General features: G+C 41.2%; 1 protein-coding gene across 1 annotated transcript in view; it reads right to left on the bottom strand.

Annotated features, from left to right (window-relative positions):
• The window catches only part of PHF20 (PHD finger protein 20), a 142,705-nt gene that overhangs the window by 117,731 nt on the left and 11,675 nt on the right, over positions 1–13,299 (bottom strand). The gene's annotated exons all lie outside the window — the stretch shown is intronic.

Raw genomic sequence — 13,299 nt, 5'->3', positions numbered from 1 at the left:
CCAAAAAAAAACAATTGCTCTCCATGTTAAATTCAATCATTTGCTAATGCATAGAACAAGTATCTGCTCAAAAACTATTTAGAAAAACAGTCAAGACCAAAAGAGACAGTTCCTGTCCCCATGAAGCCTCTAGTCCACTGGGAGAAGACAAAAATATAGCCACTCAACAAATAAATAGAGGCACCTAGGTGACACAGTTGATTCAATGCTCGGAAGTTCGAGTCCCAAGTCAGACTCCATATTGTCAGTGCAGAGCCTGCTTGGGACTGTGTTTCTCTACTTCTCTCTCTGCCCTCCCCCCACCCCCAACTCACGTTCCTTTTCTCTCTCTCTCTCTCTCTCTCTCTCTCTCCCTTGCTCGATCTCCAATACACTTTTAATACACTTTTTTAAAAAGTAGTGTTATGTAAAAAAAAAAAAAAGATTAATGAAACAACTGCAATCTGCAACTGCTATGAATTTTAAGTACTACATAAGAAGTAAACAAAAACTAAGACACTGCCTCCTGGCCCTTTCTGAAAGGCTAGACAAGAAAGATCTATTTGTACTTTCTTTAATCTATTTATATTTTCTGCCTGTTCTTGAGTTCATTCTCACAACTTATATTCTTAAGTAACTCTTTATCAAACCTTTGGGTACTGGGATTGGTGGTCATTTTCTAGGTGAATAAAATTTATCTTTAGGAGCCAACGGTGGTTCTGATGGAGACAAGATGTAGCCCCTTTGAGCTCTTTTTTGGGGCACTTAAGCAGGCCACCTCGGTACAGCAAGCTATCTCAAACTACAACTTCTCCCACTAAACTTTGGGTCTCAAAAGCCTACACTGCCCAAGCAACACAAGAGCACTGCCAAGGGCAACATCTGCCTCATACCAGAAGCATAATCTTTGCAATGGACTGAATGTAGAAAAAAAATCAGAGAAGTGGACCCTCTTATCTGATGTGTAATGCCACCACATCTTAGGAAGAATTTGTTTGCAATACATTACACAAAAAGGCAGAATCGTAAATTACACCATGTTGAGCTCACAGTAAAACTCAGTGTGTTGGGGCACCAGGGTGGCTCAGTTGGTTGAACATCTGACCCCTGATTTTTGCTCAGATCATGATCCTAGAATCATGGCGGGGGCACTTGGGCTCTGCACTGAGTGTGAGGCCTGCTTGGAATTCTCATTCTCTCTCCTCTCTCTCTCTTTCTTTTTAGCCCTTTTCCATGCTTGCGATCTCTCTCTAAAAAAAATAAAAAACAAAAACAAACAAACTCATGTGTGCCTAGGGAAGCCTAGCTGACTCAGTCAGTAGAGCATTATAAGTCTTGATCTCCCAGTCATGAGTTCAAGCCCTAAATTGGGCACAGTCTGCTTTAAAACAAAAACAAAAACCATGTGCAAAAAAAAAAAGATTGGTAGAAAAATGGTCTGTAGGTGATTGTTTTCCTTTTTCTTTTTTTAAATAATCTCTACCCAACATAGGATTCGAACTCACAATCCTGAGATCAAGAGGCATATGCTCTACCAACTGAGCCAACCAGGTGCCCCTGTTCTTTTCCTTTCAAACAGTTTCATAAACTTAAGTTTTCAAATAGAAATATTCCAGAAAAAAAATATGTAATTTGGAGGATGAGCTAAGCATTAAACAACCAATTCTGAAGAGCTGATACTGGGGAACACTGTAATCCAAGTCAAATGAAGGCAGAAATGGTTGACAGTTCTATTAAGGAACCTAAAACATTCTAATACACTGAAAAGTTATTATGGTAAGAAGCAGTGTTTCCACTATAAGGACCCTAGGAAAAGGAGAGTCAGAGGTTTGATGTCTTTACCTAACATTCTCCAGGAAAATGAAATATCAAATCTGATAGAAGTAAATCCAATCAGTATAAAACTCTTAATTTTGGCTTGACCAAAATACCACATTAAATTTTCTATCTTTTTATCTGACTTCATGCATAAGAAGCAATATACAAATTAACAGTTTGGCCTCCCAGATTATATAAAAAAGTGATGCTGGCTGGCTCACCAGGTAGAGCAAATAATTTTTTTTTTTTTTTTTTGAGAGAGAGGGCGCAAGTGAGTGAGGGGCAGACAAAGAGAAAGAATACCAGGAGGGGCAGAAAGAGAAAGAAGAGGGGCTCACCTGAAGCAGGCACGAGATCACTGATGTGGGACTGGAACTCACAACTGTGAGATCATGACCTGAGCCAAATTCAAATGCTTAACGACTGAGCCACCCAGGTGCCGGAGCATGCAACTCTTGATATGGGGATTCTTTCTCCTTCTCCCTCTGCCCCTCCCACACACGCACACACGTGTTCTCTAAATAAACTTACAAAAGAAATTTAAAAAAAGAAAAAGAAAACAAATGATGCCAAACAAGAAGAAAGGAAGAAAAGCAGAGTAGCACCGAATACTCACTGAGCTACTAATATTTGCCAGACTTTATGCAGGGGGACAGCTCCCTTTTATAGACGTCATGTATGTAACATAATATGATGGGATTAAAGGCTTGCCCTTGAATCCCCAGATCCACCCCTTACTAGCTGAATGAATTTAGGCAAATTACCCCTCTGAATTTGTTTTCTCTCCTTAAAAGGGGTTAGTGGTGATAACAGTACCTATCTCGAGGCAGGGTGTGAGGATTAAATGAGATAATCCATGTAAAAGGCACAGAGCTGGTACAAAGTAAGGACGATAAAGGAGTTATTAGCTATTAATAATTATTTTTTAAAGATTTTATTTTATTTTTTAATGTTAATTTATTTAGAGAGAGCAAGAGAACACAGACATGCAACCTGAGAAAGGATAAAGAGAGGAGAATGAGAGAGGGAGAGAGAATCCCAAGCAGGCTCCATGCTGTTAAGCAGAGCTAGATGAGGGGCTTAATCCCACAAACTCGGAGATCACAACCTGACCCGAGATCAAGAGTCAGACATTTAAACCAACTGAGCCACCCATGCACCCCAAAGATTTTATTTTTTTAGGCAATCTCTACACCCAACGAAGAGCTTGAACTCACAACCCTGAGATCAAGAGATGCATGCTCCACCAACTGAGCCAGCCAGACAGCCCTTGATAATAGATAACTCTATTACCACAAATGAGAAAATTAGGCTTAGCATAATTTGGCTAAGCTTCAGGTGCTAAGTGACAACCCCCAGAACAAAAACCTCAAGTCTGCTTAATTTATAAATTAATTCTTTCACCACACAAATTCTCCTCAGGTACCCAAGGAGGCTTCCCACTAAAATACAGGAGGAGTGTGGGAACAAGGCAGTAAATGAATGAAAATGAGCAAATTATTCCCAGTGGCTCAAAACAAAAAAAGGAAAAGAAAAGAAAAGAAGAAAATTGTCAGAAGGTCTTCCTTACAAATGAACTAAAACCTGTTTCATTTTAACTCTGACCCACTTGTTTGAAGTTTCAGTCCCTGGTATCACAAAGAATAAGACTAAGGACTAATCCGACTGTGTCACATCTCCAATCTTCCCTCCACTGTTCTGAGGTGGCAGTGTTTGTTTTTAGATTTCACATTAAATCATTCAACAAATGATTAGTGAGTACTATCGGTAAGGCATTGTGCTGGAAATAAGGAGTAAGAAATCCAACTCAGTCCCTGCTCCAGTCTACCCATAAAGACAAACACAAACACTGCTGGAAAGAGATAAATGAGCTCTAACAAAGGGCAAGGGACGTGCCACTCAATAAATCATCTGAAAGTCTCAATTTAATTTTATTGTTGATGTTACGTAAGCTCTGCACCTAATGTGGGGCTCGAACTCACAACCCTGAAATCATGAGTTCTATGTTCTACGGACTGAGCCGCTCAGTACCCCAAAATCCCAATTTGACAATGGGGTGCCTGAGTGGCTCAGTCAGTTAAGCGTCTGACTCCTGAAATTGGCTCAGGCAGTGATCTCACAGCTGAGAGATCGAGCCCAGCATCGGACTCTGTGCTGAAAGCACAGAACCTGCTTGGGATTCTCTCTTTTTCTGCCCCTCCCCTACATGCATACGCTGTCTCTCTCTCTCTCTCTCTCTCAAAATAAATAAATAATCATAAAAAAATAATTTGACAACTATTAACAAATAAAAAAGAGTTCCAGACAAAAGCAGGAATTTTTTTAAAAAATTGTCTAAGAAGTACTTTTTTTCCCCTCACATTTAGTTTTAAACAAATTATTTTCAAAAAGGCTAAGATTCTGTGGCTTTTAACTTATCCATTCTTCAGGGCCTTAGCTTTTTCTTCCAAACAGCTCCAGCTTCCAAAATAAGAGTTAAAGGGAATATGTTCAATAAGGACACGGAGGAAAAACTAAGAGAAAAAAACCTGACGCAATCTGTATTTATATAGGACTCAATTTTCAAGTCTTGATAGGACTTCAAATTACTCCTTTACATTCAAATTCCCCTACAATGGGAACCACTGCCACAAAGGATATAGAAAGACTTATTTCCTTAAATACAGTATTCAGAGTCAGGCTCCGGTATCAATAACAATGAAAGCTTTAATTGTGTGCCTTGTAATACTGTTTACAGGGCACTTTCTCAAACTGGGGGAAAATAACTGCAGCACATGTGACAAGAGCTAACTTCCCATATTAACGAAGAGTGCATACAAACCAGAACAAAAATGTCAAACAACTCACTTATTAAAGAAAATAATAATAAATAAAGAAAATAATAAATGCAAATCAAAATAACAATGTTTCACTTCTAAGGCAAAAAATTTAAGATAACTAGGATTTGCAGGGATGAGGTGAATAAAGCATTCTTATACACTGTTGGTAGAAGCATAAATTGGAAAATCTTTTCTAGAGGCAACTTGGCACTATCTACAAAAATGCATATACCCGCAACACAGCTGTCCCACTGCCAGTAATTTACCCTACAGATATATCCCCCAAAGTCTGCCAAATTACCTCTAACAATGATTAATATGGCTTTGCAATTTCTACGGCTAATATGTTCATCAAAAGGGGCCTCATTAAGTGAATTATGGTTCATCTATACAACAGAATGTTGTACACCCATTAAAAGGAATAATGGCAATCTGTAGATGCTAATATGGAACCATCTGCAAGACACACTGTCAAGTAAAAAGGACATGGTATAGGGGCACATGTATGGTAATATCCTTTTAATGTAAACAAACAGATATATAGACACACTATTACAGCGTATGTATAAAATTATTTTTTTAAACAGTTTACTGTCAAGTTAGTTTCCATATAACACCCAGTGCTCATCCCCACAAGTGCCCTCCTCCATGCCCAACACTCCCCCTTCCCCTCCCCCTACCCCATCTGCCCTCAGTTTGTTCTCGGCATTCAAGAGTCTCTCATGGTTTGCCTGCCTCCCTCACCCCAACTATTTTTCCCCTTCTTCTCCCCCATGGTCCTCCGTTAAGTTCCTCCTAATCCTCCTACACATGCAAACATATGGTATTTGTCCTTCTCTGCCTGACTTATTTCGCTCAACATAACACCCTCAAGGTCCATCCATGTTGCTACACGTGGCCAGATTTCATTGTTTCTCATTGCCATGTAGTATTCCATGGTATAGATAAACCACATCTTCTTGATCCATTCATAAGTTGACACTTAGGCTCTTTCCATGTTTTAGCTATTGTTTAGAGTGCTGCTATGAACATTGAGGTACATGTGCCCCTATAGCACTCCTGTATCCCTTGGGTAAATTCCTAGCAGTGCTATTGCTGGGTCATAGGGGAGTTCTATTGTTATTTTTTTGAGGAACCTCCACACTGTTTTCCAGAGGGGCTTTACCAGTTTTCTTTCCCTCCAACAGTGTAGGAGGTTGCCCTTTTCTCCACATCCTCGCCAGCATCTAGAGTTCTCTGATTTGCTCATTTTAGCCACTCTGACTGGCGTGAGGTGGTATCTCAGGGTGGTTTTGATTTGTATTTCTCTGATGAGGAGGGATGCTGAGCATTGTTTCATGTGTCTGTTGGCCATCTGGATGTCCTCTTTGGAGAAATGTCTGTTCATGTCTTCTGCCCATTTCTTCACTGGATTGTTTGTTTTTCAGGTGTGGAGTTTGGTAAGTTCCTTATAGATTTTGGATACTAGCCCTTTATTTGATATGTCATTTGCAACTATCTTTTCCCATTTCATCGGTTGTCTATTAGTTTTATGGATTGTTTCCCTTGCCATGCAGAAGCTTTTAATCTTGATGAGGTCCCAATAGTTCATTTCGGCTCTTGATTCCCTTCCCTTTGGGGATGTGTCAAGTAAGAAATTGCTGCGATGGAGGTCAAGGAGGTTGTTTCTGGCTTTCTCTTCTGGGTTTTGATGGTTTCCTGTCTCACATTCAGGTCCTTTATCCATTTTGAGTTTATTTTTGTGTATGGTGTGAGAAAATCATCTAGTTTCATTCTTCTGCATGTTGTTGTCCAGTTCTCCCAGCACCATCTGTTAAAGAGGCTGTCTTTTTTCCATTGGATACTCTTTCCTGCTTTGTCAAAGATTAGTCGGCCATACATTTGTGGGTCCAATTCCGAGTTCTCTATTCAATTCCATTGGTCTATGTGACTGTTTTTGTGCCAATACCATACTGTCCTGATGATGACAGCTTTGTAGTAGAGGCTAAAGTCTGGGATGGCAATGCCTCCCATTTTGGTTTTCTTCTTCAATAGTACTTTGGCTATTCGGGGTCTTTTGTGGTTCTATACAAATCTTAGGATAATTTGTTCTAGTTTTGAGAAGAATGTTGGTGCCATTTTGATTGGGATTGCATTGAATGTGTAGATTGCTTTCGGTAGTAATGACATTTTCACTATATTTATTCTTCCAATCCATGAGCATGGAATGTTTTTCCATTTCTTCATAACTTCTTCAATTTCCTTCATAAGTTTCCTATAGTTCTCATCATACAGATCTCCTATATCTTTGGTTAGGTTTATTCCTAGGTATTTTATGTTTTTTTGTGCAATTGTGAATGGAATCAGTTTCTTGATTTCTTTCTGTTGCTTCATTGTTGGTGTATTAAAATGCAACCAATTTCTTTACATTGATTTTCTATCCTGCAACTTTGCTGAATTCATGGATCAGCTCTAGTAGGCTTCTGGTGGAGTCTGTCGGGTTTTCTATGTAGAGTATCATGTCGTCTGTGAAAAATGAGAGTTTGACTTCTTCTTTGCCAATTCTGATGACTTTTCTTTCCTTTTGTTGTCTGATGGCTGATGCTAGGACTTCCAGCACTATGTTAAACAATAGTAGTGAGAGTGGACATCCCTGTCATGTTCCTGATCTCAGGGGGAAAGCTCTCAGATTTTCCCCATCGAGGATGATGTTAGCTGAGGGCTTCTCATAAATGGCTTATAAAGTTATTTCTTAGAAGGAACCAAGAAACTGTTTAAGAACTTTCCCTTAATGAGAGGAACAGAACATGAAAATTTAACCTTTCATTTTTTATCTTACTATATTGGTAGAATTTTCCAACCTTAAGAATGTATTTGTGAGGGCAAGGGGCCTGGGTGGCTCAGTCAGTTAAGCATCTGAACTCTAGATCTCAGCTCGGGTCATGATCTCATGGTTTGGGAGATGGAGCCTGGCATTGGACTCCATGCTAACAGCTCAGAACTTGCTTGGGATTTTCTCTCTCCCTCTTTCTGCCCATCCCCTGCTGGTGTGAGCATGCACACACACTCTTTTTCTCTCAAAATAAAAAAATAAAAAGTAAAAAAATTAATTAAGGGGCAACTGGATGGCTCAGCCAGTTAAGCACCTGACTTTTTTTTTAATGTTTATTTATTACGAGAAAGAACGCACAGGAGAGAGGCAAAGAAAAAGAATCTTAAGCAGGCTCCAAGCTCAGCAGAGAGCCCACTGCGGGGCTCGATCCCATGAACTGAACCACGAGATCATAAGATTGCAATCAAGAGTCAGAAGCTCAACCAAATGAGCCACCCAAGCACCTCAAGTGTCCAACTCTAGATCTCAACTCAGTTCTTGATGTCAGGGTCACGAGTTCAAGCCCCACACTGGGCTACACTCAAGGTAGGGAGCCTACTAAATAAATAAATAAATAAATAAATAGTAATTTTTTAATGTATTCTTTGTAGTTTTTATTTATTTTTGAGACAGAAAGAGACAGAGTATGAGTGGGGGAGGGTCAGAGAGAGAGAGAGACACAGAATCCGAAACAGGCTCCAGGCTCTGAGCTGTCAGCACAGCTCCAGGCTCTGAGCTGGCTCTGTGCTGACACGGGGCTCAAACCCACGAACCACGAGATCATGACCTGGGCCGAAGTCGGACACTTAACCAACTGAGCCACCCAGGTGCCCCTTAATGTATTTTTTAAGAGAGAGAAAGAGTGTACATGAGATGGGGGGGAGGGGTGCACATGAGCAGAGGAGGAGCAGAGGGGCAGAGGAGAGAATCCCAAGCAGCTCTGTGCTGTCAGCACAGAGCCCAACTCAGAGCTGGATCCCACAAGCTGTGAGATTATGACCCAAGCCAAAAATCAAGAGTTGGATGATTAACCAACTGAGCCACCCAGGTACGCCAAGAATATACTGTTTTTTTCACTGTCAACAGGGATTATCTAGTTGGTAAAATTTTAATTTTGGATTACTTCTTTGTTATTTCTTCATATTTTAAAAAATATTTAAATATGCAAAAGTCCTTTCATTCTTATACTGTCATACTAGACCTTGACAACTGCCTTGTGATCTAGTTAGGACTACATGTAACATTCCTGTGGTACAGAAAGAAAACTGAGGTGCAGAGCAGCCAGCAGCCTCAGAGGTCCTCCAAAGCAGAAACACCCTGTTGTAACAGGTAACAAGATCTTCCCAGAGATATACCAACCACTTCTCAAAGGCTCTTCCTTTAGGGGCTCCTGTGTGGCTCACTCAGTTAAGCATCTGACTCTTGATTTTAGCTCAGGTCATGATCTCACAGTTCATGAGTCTGAGCCTCTCATCAGGCTTTGCACTATCACCTTGGGATCCTCTCTCCCTCCCTCTCCCTCTGCACCTTCCCCTGCCTGTGCACATTCTCTCTTTCTCTCAAAATAAAGAAACATTAAGAGGGACAAAAAAAAAAAGGCCCTTCCTCTCTCCCTTAACAAAGTTGTTACTATGCTTATATTCATGCTTTTAGATATAAACAAACTTTGAATAGAGGCAGGAAGATTAAGTAATTGGCAGCTTTTCAAATGTTGTGTCAGAATTATCACACCATGACATAACAAGCAGGAATATTTAATTCCTCAGAAAGGTCAAAACCTAAGACTGGCCCAGCTGTGGGGAAACTGAACATTCAAACTATTGCCTAGGGCCCTCACCATGGCTGTCTTTTTATACCTCAATTTGCAAGCAAGGAACATGCTGTAAAACTGCTTACACACTTAGACTCAGTAACTTCAATGTGAAGAATACAGCCCAGGATAAAAATAAATCATTTGTGAAAATGAGGGGAAAAAATAGCTCTTTAGTTAAACCCTAGGGACAGTAAGTTTAGTTCACATGTTTAAGGGGCACCTGGGTGGCTCAATCGGTTGAGTGTCCAACTTTGGCTCAGGTCATGATCTCACAGTCCATGAAATTGAGCCCTGCATCAGCCTCTGTGCTGACAGCTCAGAGCCTGGAGCTGCTTCTGATTCTGTGTCTGCCTCTCTCTCTGCCCCTCCCCTGTTCACACTGTCTCTCTCTCTCTCTCAAAAATAAAAAAAATAATAAACATTTTTTAAAAATTTTAAAAACAAGAAAGGGGGAAGGGGCAGTGAGAAACAGAGAGACAGAATCCCAAGCAGGCTCCACACTGGCAGCATGGAGCCCAACGTGGGGCTCGAACTTACAAACTGTGAGACCATGACCTGAGCTGAAACCATTGGATGGTTAACCAAATGAACCACCCAGGTGCCCCTAAAAACAAGAATATATTTAAATAAAACCTAATGTAGGGGTGCCCAGGTGGCTCAGTCAGTTAAGCGTCGACTTTGGCTCAGGTCATCATCTTACATGGGGCTCTGTGCCAGACAGCTCACAGCGTGGAGCCTGCTTCAGATTCTGTCTCAGTCTCTCTCTGCCCCTCCCCAACTCGTGTTCTGTCTGTCTCTCTCTCTCTCAAATATAAACATTTTTTTAAAAATTTTAAATAAATCTAATGTAGTAGGACTACACTACGTGTTCCATTAAGGAAAGGAATGACTGGGGCGCCTGGGTGGCTTAGTCAGTTAAGCGTCTGACTTTCACTTGGGTCATGATCTCGCGGTTCGTGGGTTCAAGCCCCGCGTCGGGCTCTGTGCTGACTGCCAGCTCGGAGCCTGGAGCCAATTTCAGAGTCTGTGTCTCCCTCTCTCTCTGGCCCTCCCCTGCTCATGCTGTCTCTCTCTCTCTCTCCTAGAAATAAATAAAAAATATTAAAAAAAAAAAAAAGGAATGACTAATGCTCAACAGATGCTGAATAAATGAATTAAAAAATAAAATGATGATGATGTGAGCTAACCTTACAAAAGGAGGACAGAAAATACCCTTAGGCAGACTAACAAGACCTACTTAACAACCATTTATAATAATAAACAATAGCTACTTAACTCTACCTATATTAAGTCATGTAATCCTTACAACCACTGCAGAGGTGGGTGGCATTAATTCTCATTGTAAAGATGAGAAAACTGAGGAACAAACTTAGAGACATCCTAAGACATCCATAAGGTAAGAGGCTGAGCCAGGACTTGAACCTTAGCTCCTGCAGCTCCAGATCCTTAACCACTACCACATGCTTGTTTATGAGGTACATCCTTGAGTTCTCTTTCTTCACTTATCAAATGAGGATCAATAATGGCCCCTATCGGGGCACCTGGGTGGCTCAGTCGGTTAAGCGTCCGACTTTGGCTCAGGTCATGATCTCACGGTTCGTGGGTTCGAGCCCCACATCGGGCTCTGTGCTAACAGCTGGCTCAGAGCCTGGAGCCTGTTTGGGATTCTGTGTCTCCCTCTCTCTCTGACCCTCCCTTACTCCGCTGCCTCTGTCTCTGTCTCTCTCAGAAATAAATAAAACATTAAAAAAAAATCTTTAAAAAAAAATAATAATAATGGCCTCTGTCTTGGGTGCTATGAGAATTAGGTGAGAAAAGATCTGCAAAGTCCCTACTTGACTAGCTAAAAGTAGGAACTCAAAAAATGGCAGCAGAATTTTCTGAACTCATATTTACAGTTAAAGTACTGAAAAAAATTCAGGGTTTCATTTTGGGAGAGGTGAAAGAGTACTATAGCCAGGTAACAGGAGGTCCTGCCCTCAGCAACCCCATTGTGCTCAAGAAGGAACTGAGGGCTTAAAGTAATAAAGAATTAAAGTGATAGATGGGTATGGAACAAGACCTTTCACCGAGTCAGCTGAGACAGAGTTAGGGGAAAATAAACCCTGGGACACTCAAGGAAAGAATGTCAATCACCAGAAACTACAGAACAAGCTTTGTGATAACCCAACAGTGCTTACCACCAGGCTTGCATTTAATGGTGATAGTGCCTCTGAAACTTAAAGCACTCTCCTTTCAACGGAGGGACACTTCAAGTGAAAGACCAGCTTAAATCTTCATGCCTCCTTCCTTCAATCAATATTTACTTAATGCCTATGTGCCAAGTTCTCGAGATAGATAGGAGAAGACTACCCCAACCCTGTTCTCTAATGGGGAAGGCAGGCAATAAACAAGATACGCAACAAAAATAATCTCTGTCAGGATAAGCACTGTGGGGGAAAAACCCAACAAAATAACATGAACCAGTGACGTGGGAGGACCACTTTAGATAAGGCTGTTACAATCTACGGCCACACCACCCTGAACGTGCCCGATCTCGTCTGATCTCGGAAGCTAAGCAGGGTCGGGCCTGGTTAGTACCTGGATGGGAGATAAGGCTGTTACAAAGTACTCTGAAGAGCTGAGGTCTGAGCAGAATTCTAAATGACCAGGAGACCACCATGAGCAGATCCAAGGGAAATTTTTCGTCCAAGGGAAAATCCTAGAGACAAGGTGCCTCTGGTGGGAATGAGCACCCCTCTCCTTCACAGCACTAGGAGGTGGAAACTGACTACCCTGCAGCCCACGGTGCTGTCCCATAAAAGCATGAACAGTATCAGCAGGTCCAGTGACACGGCAATCTCACAGGAGGAAGTTTCCAAGAGTACTCTTTGCCAAAGTTCTGTCTTGGAGGATGGTCAGGAGTACTTAAGGATGGGAGCACAAACAGGTTTTACACTCAAATTCTGACCAATTCTGGCTCCACTCATTGTTGGCTGAATTAAGATGAGAAAAATCACTGAGCCTCTCTGTTAGCCCATCTATAAAATGGAATTGATAACCCAACCCCTACTTTCGGGGTTCTTGTGAGGAATAATTGAGTTAATGGATGTCCAATACTTAGCATAGTAAACACTAAATATTCAGTACTGGTGATATAATGGTTGTATAATAGAGGAGTACTAGCAAAAAGGACATCAGGCACAAAGATTACAGTCAATAAATATTAAATGAAATACATGAAATATTAACAAAAAATACCCAATGTACTAGGGAACATAAGAAGTATGTCTTTAGTCCTGGGAAAGTGACAAGTTGGTTGAAGTAGGAGCAAGGGCCCCTCCACCACTACCCTCTTTTCCTAAAAGGACACAGAAGAAAGACTGAGTCTAAAGCAAAGACAAGTTCCATTCCTCAGGCTTTCCCCAGATCACACTGTTAAGAGCTGAATTAAGCTCTTTTATTTGAAGGAATAAGGAAGGAAGCAAAGGATAGGGGGAAAATCAGGAAAGGAAGAAGGAAAAACAGAAATAAGGCAAAAATTCTCCACCCTCTTTACAGACTCTTGAAATGCTTTCTCCAAAAGCCAAGCTTTTCCTTCCACAATTAAAATTCAAACAGAGCAAACACAAGTTGAGTTTACTCATTCTAAATTACTGAGAATGAGTCGGTCAAATCAGTGGATCTTCCCAGAAGCAGTGTCCAGTGTCCTAGTGTCCAGGCCTGGCTCCAGAATATATTTGCTCAGTGACCTCTGGCACCTTACTCAACCTCACTGAGCTAACCATCCTACCCTCACAACCCTCACAAGTTCTTTCTTTTCTCCTCATCACAGTTTAAGGATAGAGACTGGCCAAATGTGCCAAGCTAGGAAACATAGGTATCACCCTTGCCTCCACCCCACAGTCACCACTTTGTAGCACCTACTTCTAAATCTCTTCCAATTCAGGCTCTCATCAATTCTAATCCAATTACTACAACAGCTTTCAGTGGAGCTCAAAGCCCCTAGCCACAACCACGCTAGATCCAAATCAATATTG

This window comes from Hyaena hyaena, unplaced genomic scaffold (assembly GCF_003009895.1).
Source record: "Hyaena hyaena isolate Hyena2069 unplaced genomic scaffold, ASM300989v1 scaffold_25, whole genome shotgun sequence".
NCBI lineage: Eukaryota > Metazoa > Chordata > Mammalia > Carnivora > Hyaenidae > Hyaena > Hyaena hyaena.
This window is presented reverse-complemented; position numbering and strand designations above follow the sequence as displayed.